Genomic DNA, 16,191 nt, shown 5'->3' on the forward strand with positions numbered 1-16,191 from the left:
TGTTGTCAACGAAAACTTCTTCCCATATTGCTGCAACAGTGCCAAAGAGCTCCCAGTTGGTAGTTGTTCTGGGAGTTCTCTTCTTAAACTTTGCAGCCCTTTCTCTCCGCTCTGTGAAGTAGAATTTCACATGAAGGAGATGGTGGTCTGACCCCATTTGGAATTTTGGAACAATAGCAACATTGGTCAGGCAAAACCATCGATTGGATACGATGTGGTTGATTTCGTTGTGGAACTGTTCACTGGGAAACTCCCATGTCCAGCATTTAGATTTGCCTTCTGGAACTGCGAGTTACCATGAGTGGTCTTGGTCAACATGATGAACTCTCCCTCGATGGTTCACTGCCTCATCATGGCGAGGGGGTGGCAACGGTGACAACCGGCAAAGAGCGAACCAAGAGGTGCTTCCCAGAGATGCAGGCAGGTGTAGGGCTGGACTCCTTGCATCAACTGTGTCGATCTGGCCAGTACTTTCTGTACGTGAGCAGCACATCCATGCACAGGTGTGTGGCATGTTTGTAAGCGTGCAGATGGTTACAACATGCCACCTGCACGGCAGAGCCTGGCAAGCTACCTGTGGTGTATTTGATATGCCAAAGACAGTAACAAAAATGGGCCTCAGGGGCTGGAGCATAGCACAGCGGGTAGGGCGTTTGCCTTGCACGCGGCCAACCCGGGTTAGATTCCCAGCATCCCATATGGTCCCCCGAGCACCGCCAGGGGTGATTTCTGAGTGCAGAGCCAGGAGTAACCCCTGAGCATCGTCGGGTGTGACCCAAAAAGAAAAAAAAAATGGGCCTCATTCCCGTGACCCTGGAAGAGCCCCCAGTACAGCAGCATTGAGAAGGATGAGCAAGGAGAGGCTATTAAAATCTCAGGGATGAATTAGGCTGCCAAAATGAAGAAGGACTACAATAACTGCACTTTTAATGCACGTACACTGGCATCGGAAGCATCCATTGAGAACCTGGTGGTGCAAGTGCAGAAGATCAAGTGTGATTTCATTGGATTGACCAAGATGAGAAGGCATCGATCACATCGTGCCATTTTTGACACTGGAGATGAACTGCTCTTTGGAATATGCAACAGTAGAGCTGTCAGTGTCCTTGTCAACACAAACTTGGCCATGAGCACTGATTCATTTGAATGCCTAACAATCCAAATTGGACGCTTATGTTTGAATAGATGTGGCTCACTGCAGCAGTTTCTATCTTTGTCGTCTACGTACCAACATCCAACTATGACAAAGAAGAAATTAAGAAGTTCTACATGGAGCTGGAGAAGTTCTATAAAGAATACCACACCTTCTACAAGGTCATTGTCAGTGATTTTAATGCCAAGATAGGACCGAGAAGGTTACCCAAAGAACTCCACATTGGGACCCATGGCCTAGAATGGACGAATAGGGTGAGGGACTGTCTGAGTTCATAGTAAGATTTAGGGATAATTATCTGAAATCGTTTGTGTAAAATTTCAGTGTCTGCAGCATCATAGATGAACCATCTTCTCCATTATCAAGATAAAAAAATTTTCCACGACCCCTTACAATGTTTTCAAAGAATTTGAACTATTGCATGTAACGGATAATGACACCATCCTACAGAAACATAATACAGGCCTTCTGTGCCACATGTTCTGCATAAATTTTCTGCTAGCCACATAAAAAATAAACAGTAAATAATATGAAATTATTTTTATGTACATATTTTATCAACTTAAGCTATTAAGCTAATTGCCTCAGGCCCTGGTGGCTCCTGGGCGCAGGTAGCTGGAGGACAGGGCGCTGCAGCCAGGCTGGAGCATCAGCCCTCTGAAGCCAAGACCAGGAGATGGGTCTGGGGACCACAAAGCACTTCTGTGTGCTATGGCGGCCGAGAGGGCCTGCAGTCCCTCAGGATTCTTGCTGGAATCAGTTCTGCTCTGAGGTCCCGGGCAATGCAGATATCTCTTCCTTCTGGCTATGAGAAAATCTAAAAGAAACAAGCAGGAGAAGAAAGGAGATAGCAATGAACTTGCACTTGAATGTGGTTTAGATACATTAGGCTTGTTCTCTCTAAAAGTGTTTAGGACTACTGTTGCCCTCAGTTCTATACTTGCTCTCTGTCATATATCTAGGAAGTTACAGAGCGGAGAAGATTTAATCTGATAACTATAAATTTTATTTTCTTTGCACTACAAAATGCTTTCTAAGTAATTATCTATGTGATTGGGACTTACTTTTGAGTTGTGTTACTTTATTATTTTTTTTTTTTTTTTGCTTTTTGGGTCACACCTGGCAATGCACAGAGGTTCCTCCTGGCTCTGCACTCAGGAATTACTCCTGGCGGTGCTCAGGGCCATATGGGATGCTGCAATGGAACCCGGTTTGGCTGCGTGCAAGGCAAACGCCTTACCCGTTGAGCTATTGCTCCAGCCCCCCGAGTTGTGTTACTTCTTTTCTCTTCTTTTTTTATTTTTTCTTTTTGAGTCACACCCAGCTATGCACAGGGGTTACTCCTGGCTTTGCATTCAGGAATTACTTCTGGCGGTGATCGGGGGACCATACGGGATGCTGGGAATCGAACCCGGATCGGATGCATGCAAGACAAACACCCTTCCTGCTGTACTATCGCTCCAGCCCTTTGTGTTACTTCTTAAAGCCATAGTTTACTATTTCATTGTTGTACCTAATTTTGGGGGGAAGCTTTTTCTTTATTTGCTCCTTTTTGAGAATTTCTATGTTGGGGTCCTATTGCTGATAATCTGAGACTCAGTCCAAGGGTAAGAGACTCTTATCCCCCGCACCCAGCTGTCTTCACTGGGGCCCCTCGGAGGGGGCAGGTTGAGTTTCCCTCCCTGCCCCAAGCAGAGCCCTGGCAGCTGAAGACCTCCGGAACCCAGTCACAGCCATGCTCAAGGCCACTCTCCACACACTCAGACAAGCCTCACGCATGAAGGAACTGGCAGAGGAACCCAGGTGTGCGGAACCTCGGGCTGAGATCTCCAAGCCTGCTCGGATTGGGCCTGGACCTCTTCTACCTAAATCCGCCATTTTCCAGTAGCTAGGCGGTCACACCCAGAAACTGCCCCTGGCGCCCTGTAATCCCATCAACGGTCAACATCCAGAGACTATAAAACCAAGCTCCCGGAAGCAAATGCAGCCACAAGACCTCTTATAGCCTAGTTCTCTCTCTCGGAGAACCTGGCATGCTACCAAGAGTTTACTGCCCACATGGGAGAGCCTGGCAAGCTCCCTGTGGCGTATTCATATGCCCAAAACAGTAGCAATGATGGGTTTCATTCCCCGGACCCTCAAGAGCCTCTAATGTAGCACCGTTGGGAAGGATGAATACAGAAAGGCTGCTAAATTCTCAGGGCTAGGACGACTGGAGACATTATTAGGCCCGCTCCAGCAGATCGACAATCAACGAGATGACAGTGATACAGTGAAGCTATTAAAAATACTGCATTTCTACACATAGTTAATGCAAAGATAGATATATAAAGATATATTTATTTAATCAAGTCTTCAAACCCAGTTTACGTATCTTGTACTACAACTCAATTCAATACAAGATGTTCCAAGTGCTCAATAGCGACCTGAATCTGGTGGCTATGGATTTCTGGTGGCTATGGAACCGGACAACTTAGTACTAGCCTTCTAAATAAACATTTCAACAAATTTTCCTTTAAATTATTAATACTGAAATAAACATGATAGGTGAGACATCGATAATTATAGAGGGATGAGAACACAGGCACTCAGACAGCCCACTCTGACAAATATCAGATCCAGATGGCTTGGCCTGCTTTTGTTTTTTACCATCAGTTCTTAGTTACAATGAGTCACACTTCAATCAGGGTAGTAGTGGTACATGGGTTTCTAATTTCAAATTCCCAAACATACCACTAATCAGTGCTACATGGTCAGAGTAAAGCAATAATCCTGGGCAACCACCACAGCTAGGTTAAAACACAAACTTATCTCCATAGCTAGGTTAAAACAAAAACCCATCTCGCACAAAAGAAAACATGGTGGTTGTAAAAGTAGCCACTACAGAATGATAGACTTACTTTGTTTTTCCTTTGACGACCTTGGATTAGACTGTTGGGATCTGACATGATGTTTTCATTTTCTTTCCCAAATCACTATCTCCTTTATGTGAGCAAACCAGAACTAGTGGGAAATCAGCGGGATTCACCGCAGTCACTTGAAAATTCCCACCAATTCTGTGACATTTTTGGACTCTTCTTTGACTGATTCTGACAAGAGATCTTGCCCTGAGAGTAGGTATATTCGAGATAGAAAAAAAGTAGGATCCCCTCAGGTATGTAGTATAAAGTGAAGCATTAAAAGAAACTAGATGATACCCAAGTCACATCACTGGCATTTGCCCGGCTTGGGGTGTGTGTGTGGAGGAGGGGGGGGTGTAGGGGCTGCTGGCTACCTATAGATTCGATTCAATTCAGTGGGAATTTGCTTCCCAACCTGCTCTAGACAGCCAGTGTTGTTTGGTGGGAAAGGCTGTACTTCTGTTGGGGTGGGGTTGGGCTGAGAGACAAGGAACAACAGCAACGCTCTGTGCCTGGGCTCTGGCTCCACACACCTGCCACCACATGGACATCCTTCTGCCCCCAAAGTCATCCCAGGCGTTCCCTGTTGTGCCCACAAGCAACTTCATTGCCTCTGTTTTGGACCTTCCTTTCAGCGTAAGACTCTTGGTCTTATCTTGTCCTCAGGCCAGCCTGTGACTTCTGCTCTGCAGCCACAGGCAAACTCCTACGACTCTGGCTCTCAAGCTAGTCAGGAAGCTGCTGAATCAAGAAGCTGCCCCCACAACCTTGGGCTCCAGCACTAACAGTCTAGTGTGAAGCGGAAGTGGAACGAGTCGGCCTAGTTCAGATCATGCTCATGGAGGGCCTTTGACTCATGAGGATTCAAGAAGGATTTTTTTTAAATGCAGATGCTTGAGAGGGATTATCAAGAGAATGAAAAAGATGAGGTTTGGAGACAGAAAGAAGAAGCATGAAATCAAGACTATGAGATTAAGGCCCATAGGGTGCAGAGGATGGGGGGAGGGTTAGAGAAGTGCGCCTGTGGGCAAGGAGAGGAAATGACTCTGCTTCTGCTGAAAGAGGCAAGGTCGGAAGCAGGAGTTTGGCTTTACTTAGAAGATAATAGTAAGCAGGGCAGCAAGACAAACTGCACTAATCATGTTGCTTTAAGAACGTAGTTTGTGACTGGAGAGATAGCTCGATGGGCTGGAGTGCATTCTTTGTAGACCAGGGTTCAAGCCCTGGTACCATATGGTTCCTAAGCACAACTAGAAGCCATTTCAGAGCACTGAGCAGGGAGTCGTCCTTGAGCAACTCTGGGTATGGTCCAAAATTTTGAGAAAAGTTTTTTAAAAAACTTGGGTAGGTTGGGCTGGAGAGATAGTATCATGGATAGGGCTCTTGCCTTGCATGTGACTGACTCAAGTTCATTCCCCAGCACCATATATGGTCTCCTGAGCACTGCCAGGAGTGATCCCTGACTGCAGAGCCGGGAGTAAGCACTTAACACTACTGGGTGTGGCCCACAGATAAACAAGCAGATATACATTAAGAAGAACCAAGTTGAAAAGGGCCAGAGATACAGCTGGATAGTAGAGCACTTGCCTCCTAAGAATGAAGTCCTAAGGTTCATTCTCTGACAACACAATAATTAAATAAATAATTAAACTTTTATTTGAACAAAAGGCAAAGTTGTTGAGAGCCAGAGAGAGAACATAGGGTTAAGGTGCCTGCCTTGCATCCTCCTCACTGCATATGATTTACAATTATGCCGGGTATCTGAGCAGCATTGACTATGGTACAACCCCAGGCACCAAACAAAAACCAAAAACGGGGCTGGAGTGATAGCACAGTGGATAGGGCATTTGCCTTGCACGAGGCTGACCCGGGTTCAATTCCCAGCATCCCATATGGTCCCCCAAGCACCACCAGGAGTGATTCCTGAATGCATGAGCCAGGAGTAACCCCTGTGCAATGCCAGGTGTGACCCAAAAACAAACAAACAAAAAACCCAAAAACACAATCTTTGAACTTTTTGGTTTGGGGGCTACATCTGGCAGTGCTTAAGTTACTCCTGGTTCAGTGCTCCAGGAATCATGTGGTGCCAGGGACTTAATTTAGGGGTTCTGCATGCAAAGCATTTACTTATGATCTTTGAGCCATCTTCTTATGTCTGGCCTTATTTTCACTTTTTTTTCTTGATAAACTCCACTTAACCATTGAACCACATTCCTACCCAATGGAATTTTTAAAGTAGTTTTAGGTTTACAGAAAAGTTGAGAAGAAAGTACAGAGTTCCCATTCAGCGACTGCCCCAATCTTGCAGTCTCCATCTTTAGTGGCATCTTGTGTTAGTGTGGGACATGTGTCATGACTGATGAGTGGACAGTGACATATTATTGACTTAAGTTCACAGTCTATATTAGACTCACCCTTTGTACTGTGAATTCTTTGGTTTTTGACCAATGTATAATGATATGAATCCAACATCATACTCTAATACAGAAGTTTCCACACCTTAAAAATCCCGTGTTCTGGGATGGTGATATGGTGCAGGGGTTAAGATGCTTGTTCTTGCACACACAGCCAATTCACTACATATGGACCCCCAAGTCCCACCATGAGTGATAAAAGATATTAAAAATCCAGTATTAAGTCCTAAGCACTGATTCCTGCCACCCATTAAAAAAAAATCTCATGATCTACCTACTCATTCCCCCCTCCCTCTATTTCTTCCCTGAACCCTGTCAACTCCTTATCTTTGTCACAGTACCCATAGTTTTGCCTTTTCTAGAATGCTTACAGTCTAGTTTTGTTCACTTACTTAAGATTCCTTTATGATTTTTCATAAATTCATACTGCCTTTTCTTTCCCAGTGTCTTACACTACACAATTCCACCACCTATCCCACAGCTCTGCTTAAAATTTTAATTTGTATCCCTGGCACCATAACTTACAATATTATTAGTGATAAAGTTTCAGGCACACAATGCTTTAGCACCACACCCAGCACCAGTGTCAGAGTCCTTCCCCCAGAGTCTTAATGTCCCCTTCCTCCTTCTCACCCTCTATGGCTTTTTTTCTAAATGATGTTTTCCTCTTTTAAAAAATTCAGGCTTGGCTAGGAAGACAGCATCCATGGGAAAGAACCCTATGAATAAATAAAGGGTTTCTTTTGCGGGTTGGGGCTGGTCCACCTCTGGCAGTGCCCAGGGCTTACTCCTTGTTCTTGGATATCTTTTGTTTATTTCCTAGAAACTTTATCTCCTTCTGATATTTCTGCACATGACTTATTCTCCTAAGTTTGCTTTTATTTGTTTGGCGCTATTATAAGAATGCAACTGATGGTTCAGGGAGCTAGCTCAAGGAGTACAGTGCATGCCTAGGTCGACCCCCAGCACTGCATGCCCACCCCAGTTCGTTCTCCCAATACAGGGCCTGGGCACTGAGTCAGCAGGCCTGTATGCTGGGCTGGGCAACTCAGGACTGGCCCCCAGACCACCCAGTACCACTGAGTGTGACACATTTTTTTCTTTTCAAAAAAGCAACTGATATTTGTCTTATATCAGATATTGAGTTGACTGGTAAATTATCTTGGATTTTCTATGGAATTCATAATACCTACTCTACATACTATTTATTCCCTCATCAGTTCTTATGCTTCTACACTGATTAGCTCCTCCTTTATATGGATTAATGAAAAAAGAGAGTAGGAAAGAGAGTCGGAGAGACAAGTAGGGTGCATGCCTTGCACAAGGCCAGCCTGGATTTGATGCCCAGTATACCCAAGGTCCCCGGAGCCCTGCCAGGAGTGATCCCTGAGCTCAGAGCCAGGTGTACGCCCTGAGAACTTCTGGATGTGACCCCCAAATGAGGGGGAAAACAAAAAAAAAACTAGTAGGGAACTGTTATCTAAGTCCTAGTTTTTTTATTTTGAGAGGTCTGAGTAGATCTTCCAAGTAGGCTCAGGGGACCCTCAGGTTACTCCCAGTGATATTCAGAGAAGACAGTTCAATGCTTGATCCCACCAATATGTCCCTGTTCTGGCACAGTGGTGCTGGGGGCCAGCCATACCCAGAGGTGCTCAGGGGGACTATGCATTGTCAGGAATCAATTTGGGGTCTTTGTGCATAAAGGCATCTGTCCCTGAACCATGGTACCTCATTTCTACTTTGTTTTGTTTTTAGCCACACCTGGAAGTGCTTAGGGCTTGCTCCTTGCTCTGCACTGAGAACACTCTTGGGGGAGCTTGGGGGATCATTAGGTGCCAGAAATTGAACCTGGGTGGGCTGCCTGCTGGGCAAGCATCCTACCCACTGTACTATCGCTCTGACCCCTCATTCCTATTTTTTTTTAAAGAAATTCTTCTATTCTATTTATAATAGTTTAAATTTGGAAACAACCCAAGTTGTTTGAATTGCTCAAGACAAAAATGAATAAATAAGGAAGTTGTGCTATAGATATATAATGGAATACAGAGCAAATCTCATAATTTATTACAATTTAGATGGAACTGGAGAGGGTCATGCTAAGTAAAGTGAGACAGGAGAAAGACAAATACTGAGTGATCTCACTCTTCTGTGGAGCATAAAGAAACAAAGGGAACTGAGTAAGGAAATAAACCCTAAGCTACTACCAACAGAACTGAGGCTGGCAGGGATGGGTGGGGATGGGAGAGGAAGATGGGTGGGGGGAGCACTCTTGAGTGACAAAGGGTTGTGAGTGCAGTGACAGAACACTGTAATCCAAAAAACATGAATATTAAAATCACTGAGGCAGAGCCGGAGAGATAGTACAGGAATTAAGGCTCTTCTCTTAAGCTTCGGACCTTGATTTGATCCCTGGCACCGCATATGGCCTCCTGGGAGCCACTGCAGTCACTCCTGAGCACAGAACCAGGAGTAGATCCTGACCACTGCCAGGTGTGGCCTAAAACCCAGACCAAGCAAAACAACCTCTCCCCCTACGGTAAAACATGATAATACATACATAAAACTGTTATGCACACATGTGCATGCACAGAGATAGGTGTGTCACCTCTCCCAGCAAGCACTGCACATGTGTGAGCACAGCTTGAGAGAGCAGCCCCTGGTAAGCATGTGTGCAGACACCACAATTAAGTGTGTAACCTCAGTCATGAACCACAACCTAGGGAGCTGGAGCAATAGTCCAGAGGGTAGGCATTTGCCTTGCACGAGGTAGATCCAGGTTCAACCCCCGACCCCACAGCACTCCTGAGCATTGCCGGGTGTGACCAAGGGAAAAAAAAAAAACAAAGAACCACAACTAAGTGCATGTGACTCTTAATCATGATAATAACAAAGGCAAAGGGAAAGTGAGAGGATTTTTTTTAAAAAACATCTTATGTCCAGTGAGATATAAAGGGATTTCTATCTGAACCCACTTTTCAGATATAAAAGCAAGCAATAGAAGGCTGTAGAAATAGTATAAGTCTTAAAGTGTATCCCCAGGCTCCCCTAAGCACAGAGTCAGGAGTAAGTATGGTCGAAACACTAATAAACAACAGAAATCAAATATGGGAATATAAAACCAAAGAGTACTTGAATAAAGTAATATTTTTTGGTCTGTGGTTTTCGGAAGCCACATCCAGAAGTGCTCAGGGGTTACTCCTGGCAGGCTTATAGGACCATAAGGGATGTCGGGGATCAAACACAAGACAGCTGCATGCAAGGCAACCTACCTGCTGTACTATCACTCCAGCCCCTTAGACAAAATTTTTGCAGATATACGTTCACCCAGCTGAGAGTACAGTATAATAAAGGTGAAATATATAATATTGAAGTCATTTGAATGTGAAGATAGATTACAATGAAGATGAGATTTTTAATTAAAGAAAAAAAGTAAATAATACACTTCTTTGGAGGTGGGACTATGGGTGGGAACCAGGAGTCAACCCAAGTTCTTACACATGCGAGATTGAGCTCCCCATGTATTCTTATGTTAATGAATATTTATTTGGGGGACACTCCTGGTTGTGCTCAGGTCACTCCCAGTGATGACCTGGTGCTGTTTGGTGGGGTGGGGTGGGGAGCCAGGGATTGTTCCCAGGGCTTGATTCTTACAAGACATACTCTCTCACGTGAGTCCCATCCCTGCCTGAAGGAATTTTTCTTTCAACAAAAGTTGGGACAGGACAGTTTGGAAACCTGCCTCATGTGCTGGGGGAGAAGACAGCTGGGATGGAGAAGGGATCACTAAGTCAATGATGGTTGGTGGGATCGCTTGGGATGGGACATGTGTACTGAAAGTAGACTAAGGACCAAACATGATGGCCTCTCAGTATCTATACTGCAAACCATGATGCTCAAAGTAGAGAGAGAATAAGAAGGTACCTGCCACAGAGGCAGGGGGTGGGATGTGGGGTGGGGGTGGCGGAAGGGATACTGGGGACATTGATGGTGGAAAATGCACACTGATGGAGGGATGGGTGTTGGATCATTGTATGACTGAAACTCAATCATGAAAGCTGTGTAACTGCATCTCACAGTGATTCAATTAAAAAAATTCTTTTAATAGTTGGGACAGAAAAAAATGATAAAGTTCCAAGTACTATATTTAAGAACAGTTCTCCAGAATTGGAGCTGTTTATAATTCTTCTTGTCATTACAATATGTAGAGAAATTTAGAAGCCACTATACTTGGAAATAAACAATTAGTTTCTCTCTTGTTTAAGTCTACATGGTCCGTGATAAATACCCCAAACAATTCTAACTTTTACCTATGTTGAACTAACAGAGAGATGTATGTAATAATTTATATAATCAATATTTTTTGTTTGCCTTTGGGCCACACCCTGCGGTGGCAGGAACGGGGACCCTGTGGGGTGCCAGGGATTGAACCCAGGTAAGCTGCATGCAAGGCAAGTGCCATGCCTGTTTTACTATTGCTCAGACCTCATATAATCAATTTATTTGAGAAAATTGTGGACTGCTTTTTCCTCTTGGTATGAAATATTGTTTTAACTTACCATCCTGTGAGGAATGGTTCTTGACTATGAACCTGACCAACTGTTACTGAAGTCACCAACAAGAGTTACACTGAATAAATCTAGATTTATTCAATATGTCCTGTACCGGGCTGGAGCGATAGCCCAACGGGTAGGGCGTTTGCCTTGCACGCAGCCAACCCAGGTTCGATTCCCAGCATCCCATATGGTCCCCTGAGCACCACCAGGAGAGATTCCTGAGTGCTGAGCCAGAAGTAACCCCTGTGAATCCCCAGGTGTGACCCCCAAAAAAAGCAAAAAAATATATATATATATGTATATGTCCTGTACTCAGAACATCCCTATCAGTTATGGATACTGGTAAAGAAAAGTTAGCACAGTACATTCCAAAAATGAATAAATTATAAAATAACCAACCCCCAAGAGTTAACCACAATAAACTCGTACCCAGAAATTTCAAGAAAGTTTGGAACCTCCTCCTTGAGAAAAGATCTAGAAAGAAATATAGTCTTGTCCTTCCTTCCTTGTTCCCATAATTTTCTTAATACAGTCTGGGTTTTCTCCTTGGGTCATTTATGCAAGCAGCAAAAGCCATTCCAGATATTTGTATCATCCCATCAGCTGGCTATAATTCCATGTCTTTGGTAGCCAAAATCTGTTTGTGTTTCCTATTGTAGGACCAGCTCCACCTGTTCCTTAGCCTGGTCCCCCTACTGTAATTCTGAGTCCCCACCTTTATCCAAACAAGAATACATATTCAGAGACAAGAGAGATGGCTCAAAGGAATAAATGCATAAACAGAGGCCCAGGCCTGATTTCCAGTATTGCATGGTCACAGAGTGTCACCAGAAACCAGCTGAGTAACCCCTGAGCCTCTGAGTAGGTGTGACCCTGTGCCCCTCACCCAAAATACGCATTCACATGTTTGCTTTTTAGGTAAGAAAATCACCCAGTCCTTCCTTTTCATAGTGATTCGTGTACATTGAGATTTTGAAGTCTGGTAGATATTGTTGCTACTACCCAGACCCTCAGGGCAGGGAGCATAGTCCTCAGCCCCTCATCCTCCTGGATAAGGAAACCTGTAGCCACCCCCTCTCTACTGGGTTAGGAGACAATCTGAGTAGGCTTCCTGCCTACTCAGGTGCATCACACACCCCGGCCCTGCTCATTTAAATTTTTGGAAATGCTTGTTGTGTGTGTAAGATGACTGTGTTTTGTATTGTTTAGGTTTGGGGTTATTCCTGGCTCAGCACTCAGGAATCGCTTCTGGCAGTGCTCAGGAGACCATATGAGATGCTGGGGATTGAACTTGGGTATGGCACATGCAAGGCAAGCACCTTACCTGCTGTACTATCTCTCCAGCCCCAGATGATGGTGTTTTGTGCATTTATGGGTACAGTGTTCTCCATATAACCATTAAGTCAAAACTTGCTAATTACATTGCTTAACTAATTCTCCTTTCTAATTATCTATCAATATTGAAAGACATTAATGTTACCCACAATTATCATTTTAAAAAATCTAATTCTGGATCACACGGCTGCTTCTCCCAGAAGGGAGCATAAAATGAGGCCCCCATAGCCATACCACCGGACTCTGCTCCAGAGGGGGGTGGGTGAGAGCCCTCCCCGCCCTAAGGGACCAAACCTGGCAGCTGACCTTCACAACCCAACCGCTGCCACGCTCCAGGCCACTTTCCACATGCTTGGGTGGAGCCTCACATGAGTGAGCATATTCCTGGGCCACACGGCCGCAAAAGCTGCAAAAGTGGCCACGTGACACATCATAAGACACTCCCTACCCATTCTCCATAATTACCACACCATATTTGATGGGGTTTAGACAATAGACAATAAATCATAGAGAAAAATATATATGTATATATACATATATTCATATATACAGACATATATACCAAAGCTCACATCACCCAAACTTCAAAAACATGTTAGATTTCCTATAGACTGTCTTAAGACTCCTACAAAATAGAAAAATCTTCACACTGCTTCCCATATGAACACTTTTTTTGTAAGCGTATTCAGCAGTTCTTCATAACAGACAATGCAAAATATATTACTGTACACGTGCCCAACACGTGCCCAGCACGTACAACGTATGCTGTACACATGCTGTACACGTGCCCAGCAAGTGCTGTACATGTGCCCCAAACGTGCTGTAAATGTGCTCAACACGTGCTGTACACGTGTTCAACACATGCCAAGCATGTGCCGAACACGTGCGGTACACGTGCTCAACATGTGCCAAACACGTACTATACACGTGCTCTACACATGCCAGGCACGTGCCCGACACATACTGTACACGTGCTCAACACATGCCCAACACGTGCTGTACACGTGCTCAACACGTGCCGTACATGTGCTCAACACGTGCCCAACAAGTGCTTTACACGTGCTCAACACATGATGTACACGTGCCCAACAAGTGCTGTACACATGCTCTACACGTTCCCAGCATGTTCTGGACACGTGCAGTACACGTGCTCAACACGTGCCAAGCAGGTCCTAACATGTGCTGTACACGTACTCAGCACGTGCCCAACACGTGACTGTCACGTGCCCAACACATGCCCAGCACGTTTCCACGACCTGCTCTACACGTGCCCAGCAGGAGCCCAGCAAGTGCCCACCTCGTGCCCAACACGTGCCAAGCACGAGCCCGGCACGTGTCCGACACTTGCTGTGCACGTGCCCTGCATGTGCCCAACACGTGCTGTTCACGTGCTCAACACGTGCCAAGCATGTGCCGAACACGTGCTGTACATGTGCTCAACACGTGCCAAACACGTGCTGTACACGTGCCCAACATGTGCTGCACACGTGCCCAACAGGTGCTATACACGTGCTCTAAATCGCGCCGAGCACGTGCTGTACACGTTCTGAACACATGCCGAACACGTACCGTAAACGTGCCGAACATGTGCCGTACACGTGCCGAACACGTGCTGTACACGTGCTGAACAGGCGCGGAGCACGTGCTGTACACGTGCCGAGCACATGCAGAACACGTGCCGTAAACGTGCCAAACACGTACCATACACGTGCCCAACACGTGCCGTACACATGCTCAACATGTGACAAGCACGTGCCCAACAGGTGCCGTACACGTGCTAAACACGTGCCAAGCACGTGCCGAACGCGTGCCGAACACAGTGCTCAACACGCGCCGAGCACGTGCTGTACACGTGCCGAACATGTGCAGTACACGTGCCCAACATGTGCTGTACACGTGCTCAACACGTGCCGTACATGTGCTCAACACGTGCTGTACACGTGCTCAATATGTGCCAAGCACGTGCTGTACACGTGCTCAACACGTGCCCAACACGTGCTGTACACAGTGCTCAACACGTGCCAAGCACGTGCCGAACACCCGAACACGTGCCATAAACGTGCCGAACACGTGCCGTACACGTGCTCAACACGTGCAAAGCACATGCCGAACGCGTGCTGAACATGTGCTCAACACGCGCCGAGCACGTGCTGTACACATGCCGAACATGTGCTGTACTACGTGCCCAGCATGTGCCCAGCACGTGCCCGACAGGTACTATACACATGCTCAACACGTGCCCAACACGTGCTGTACACGTGCTCAACACGTGCCGTACACGTGCTGAAAACACGCCAAGCACGTGCCGTACACGTGCCGAACACGTGCCGAACACGTGCCAAGCACGTGCCGTACACGTGCCGAACACGTGCCGTACACGTGCCGAACACGTGCCGTACCCGTGCCCAACAAGTGCCGTACCCATGCTCAACACGTGCCGAACACGTGCTGTACACGTGCTCAACACGTGCTGTATATGTGCTCAACATGTGCTGTACACGTGCGAAACACGTGCTGTACACGTGCACAACACGTTCTGTACACGTACTCGACACGTGCCAAGCACTCCCTGACATGTGCTGTACACGTGCTCAACACGTGCCCAACACGTGACCGTCACGTGTCAAACACGTGCCCACCACGTGCCCAATACGTGCCAAGCAAGAGCCAGCACGTGTCAAACACTTGCTGTACACGTGCCCAGCATGTGCCAAGCACGTGCCCAGCACGTTCCCAACATGTGCCCAACACGTGCCGTACACGTGCTCAACAGTGCTTTACATGTGCTCAACATGTGCCAAGCACGTGCCGAACACGTGCTGTACACGTGCTCAACACGTGCCAAGCACGTGTATGGCACGTGCTGAACACGTGCTGAAAACGTGTTGTACACGTGCTGAATACATGCTCAATACGTGCCCAACACGTGCCGTACACGTGCTCAACAGTGCTTTACATGTGCTCAACACGTGCCAAGCACGTGTATGGCACGTGCTGAACACGTGCTGAAAACGTGTTGTACACGTGCTGAATACATGCTCAATACGTGCCCAACACGTGCCGTACACGTGCCCAACACATGCTGTACATGTGCTCTACACGTGCTCAACACATGCTGTACATGTGCTCTACACGTGCTCAACACATGCTGTACACGTGCTCTACATGTGCCCAGGACGTGCCCAACATGTGCTGTACACATGCTCAACATGTGCTAAGCACGTGCCGAACACGTGCGGTACACGTGCTCAACATGCGTTGAACACGTGCTGTACACATGCTCTACACGTGCCTGGCATGTGCCCGACATGTACTGTACACATGCTCAACGTGTGCCCAACACGTGCTGTACACGTGCTCAACATGTGCCCAACACGTGCTTTACACATGCTCAACACATGTTGTACACGTGCCCAGCATGTGCTGTTCACGTGCCCAACATGTGCTGTTCACGTGCTCTACACGTGCTTAACACGTGCCAAGCACTTCCTAACATGTGCTGTACACGTGCTCAACACGTGCTGTGCAAGTGCTCCACACGTGTTTTACACATGCCCAACACGTGCTGTACACGTGTTCAACAGTGCTGTACACTTGCCCACAATGTGCTGTACACGTGCCCAACACGTGCTCTCCACATGCCCAACACGTGCTGTACACGTGCCCAACAGTGCTGTACACTTGCCCATTTGTCACAACTATTGCCACTTAGAAGGTAGTGTTATTGATGCCAAAAGAAAAGAGAATCCAGAATTTAATTGTTTTTCCTTTTGTTTGCTTGATTTTATTGTTTGGTTTTTGGTTTGGGGGGCACCTTTACTGTTCTAAGGGTTTAT

General features: G+C 46.3%; 1 protein-coding gene across 1 annotated transcript in view; it reads right to left on the reverse strand.

Annotated features, from left to right (window-relative positions):
- Positions 1–1,397: 1,397 nt before the first annotated feature.
- Positions 1,398–16,191, reverse strand: part of LYRM7 (LYR motif containing 7) — a 63,164-nt gene continuing 48,370 nt past the window's right edge. Inside the window, exon 6 of the mRNA XM_055141962.1 lies at positions 1,398–1,970. The gene's annotated coding sequence lies outside the window, so the exon portion shown is untranslated. The remainder of the gene's footprint in view (positions 1,971–16,191) is intronic.

Source organism: Sorex araneus, chromosome 6, assembly GCF_027595985.1.
Source record: "Sorex araneus isolate mSorAra2 chromosome 6, mSorAra2.pri, whole genome shotgun sequence".
Classification (NCBI taxonomy): Eukaryota; Metazoa; Chordata; class Mammalia; order Eulipotyphla; family Soricidae; genus Sorex; species Sorex araneus.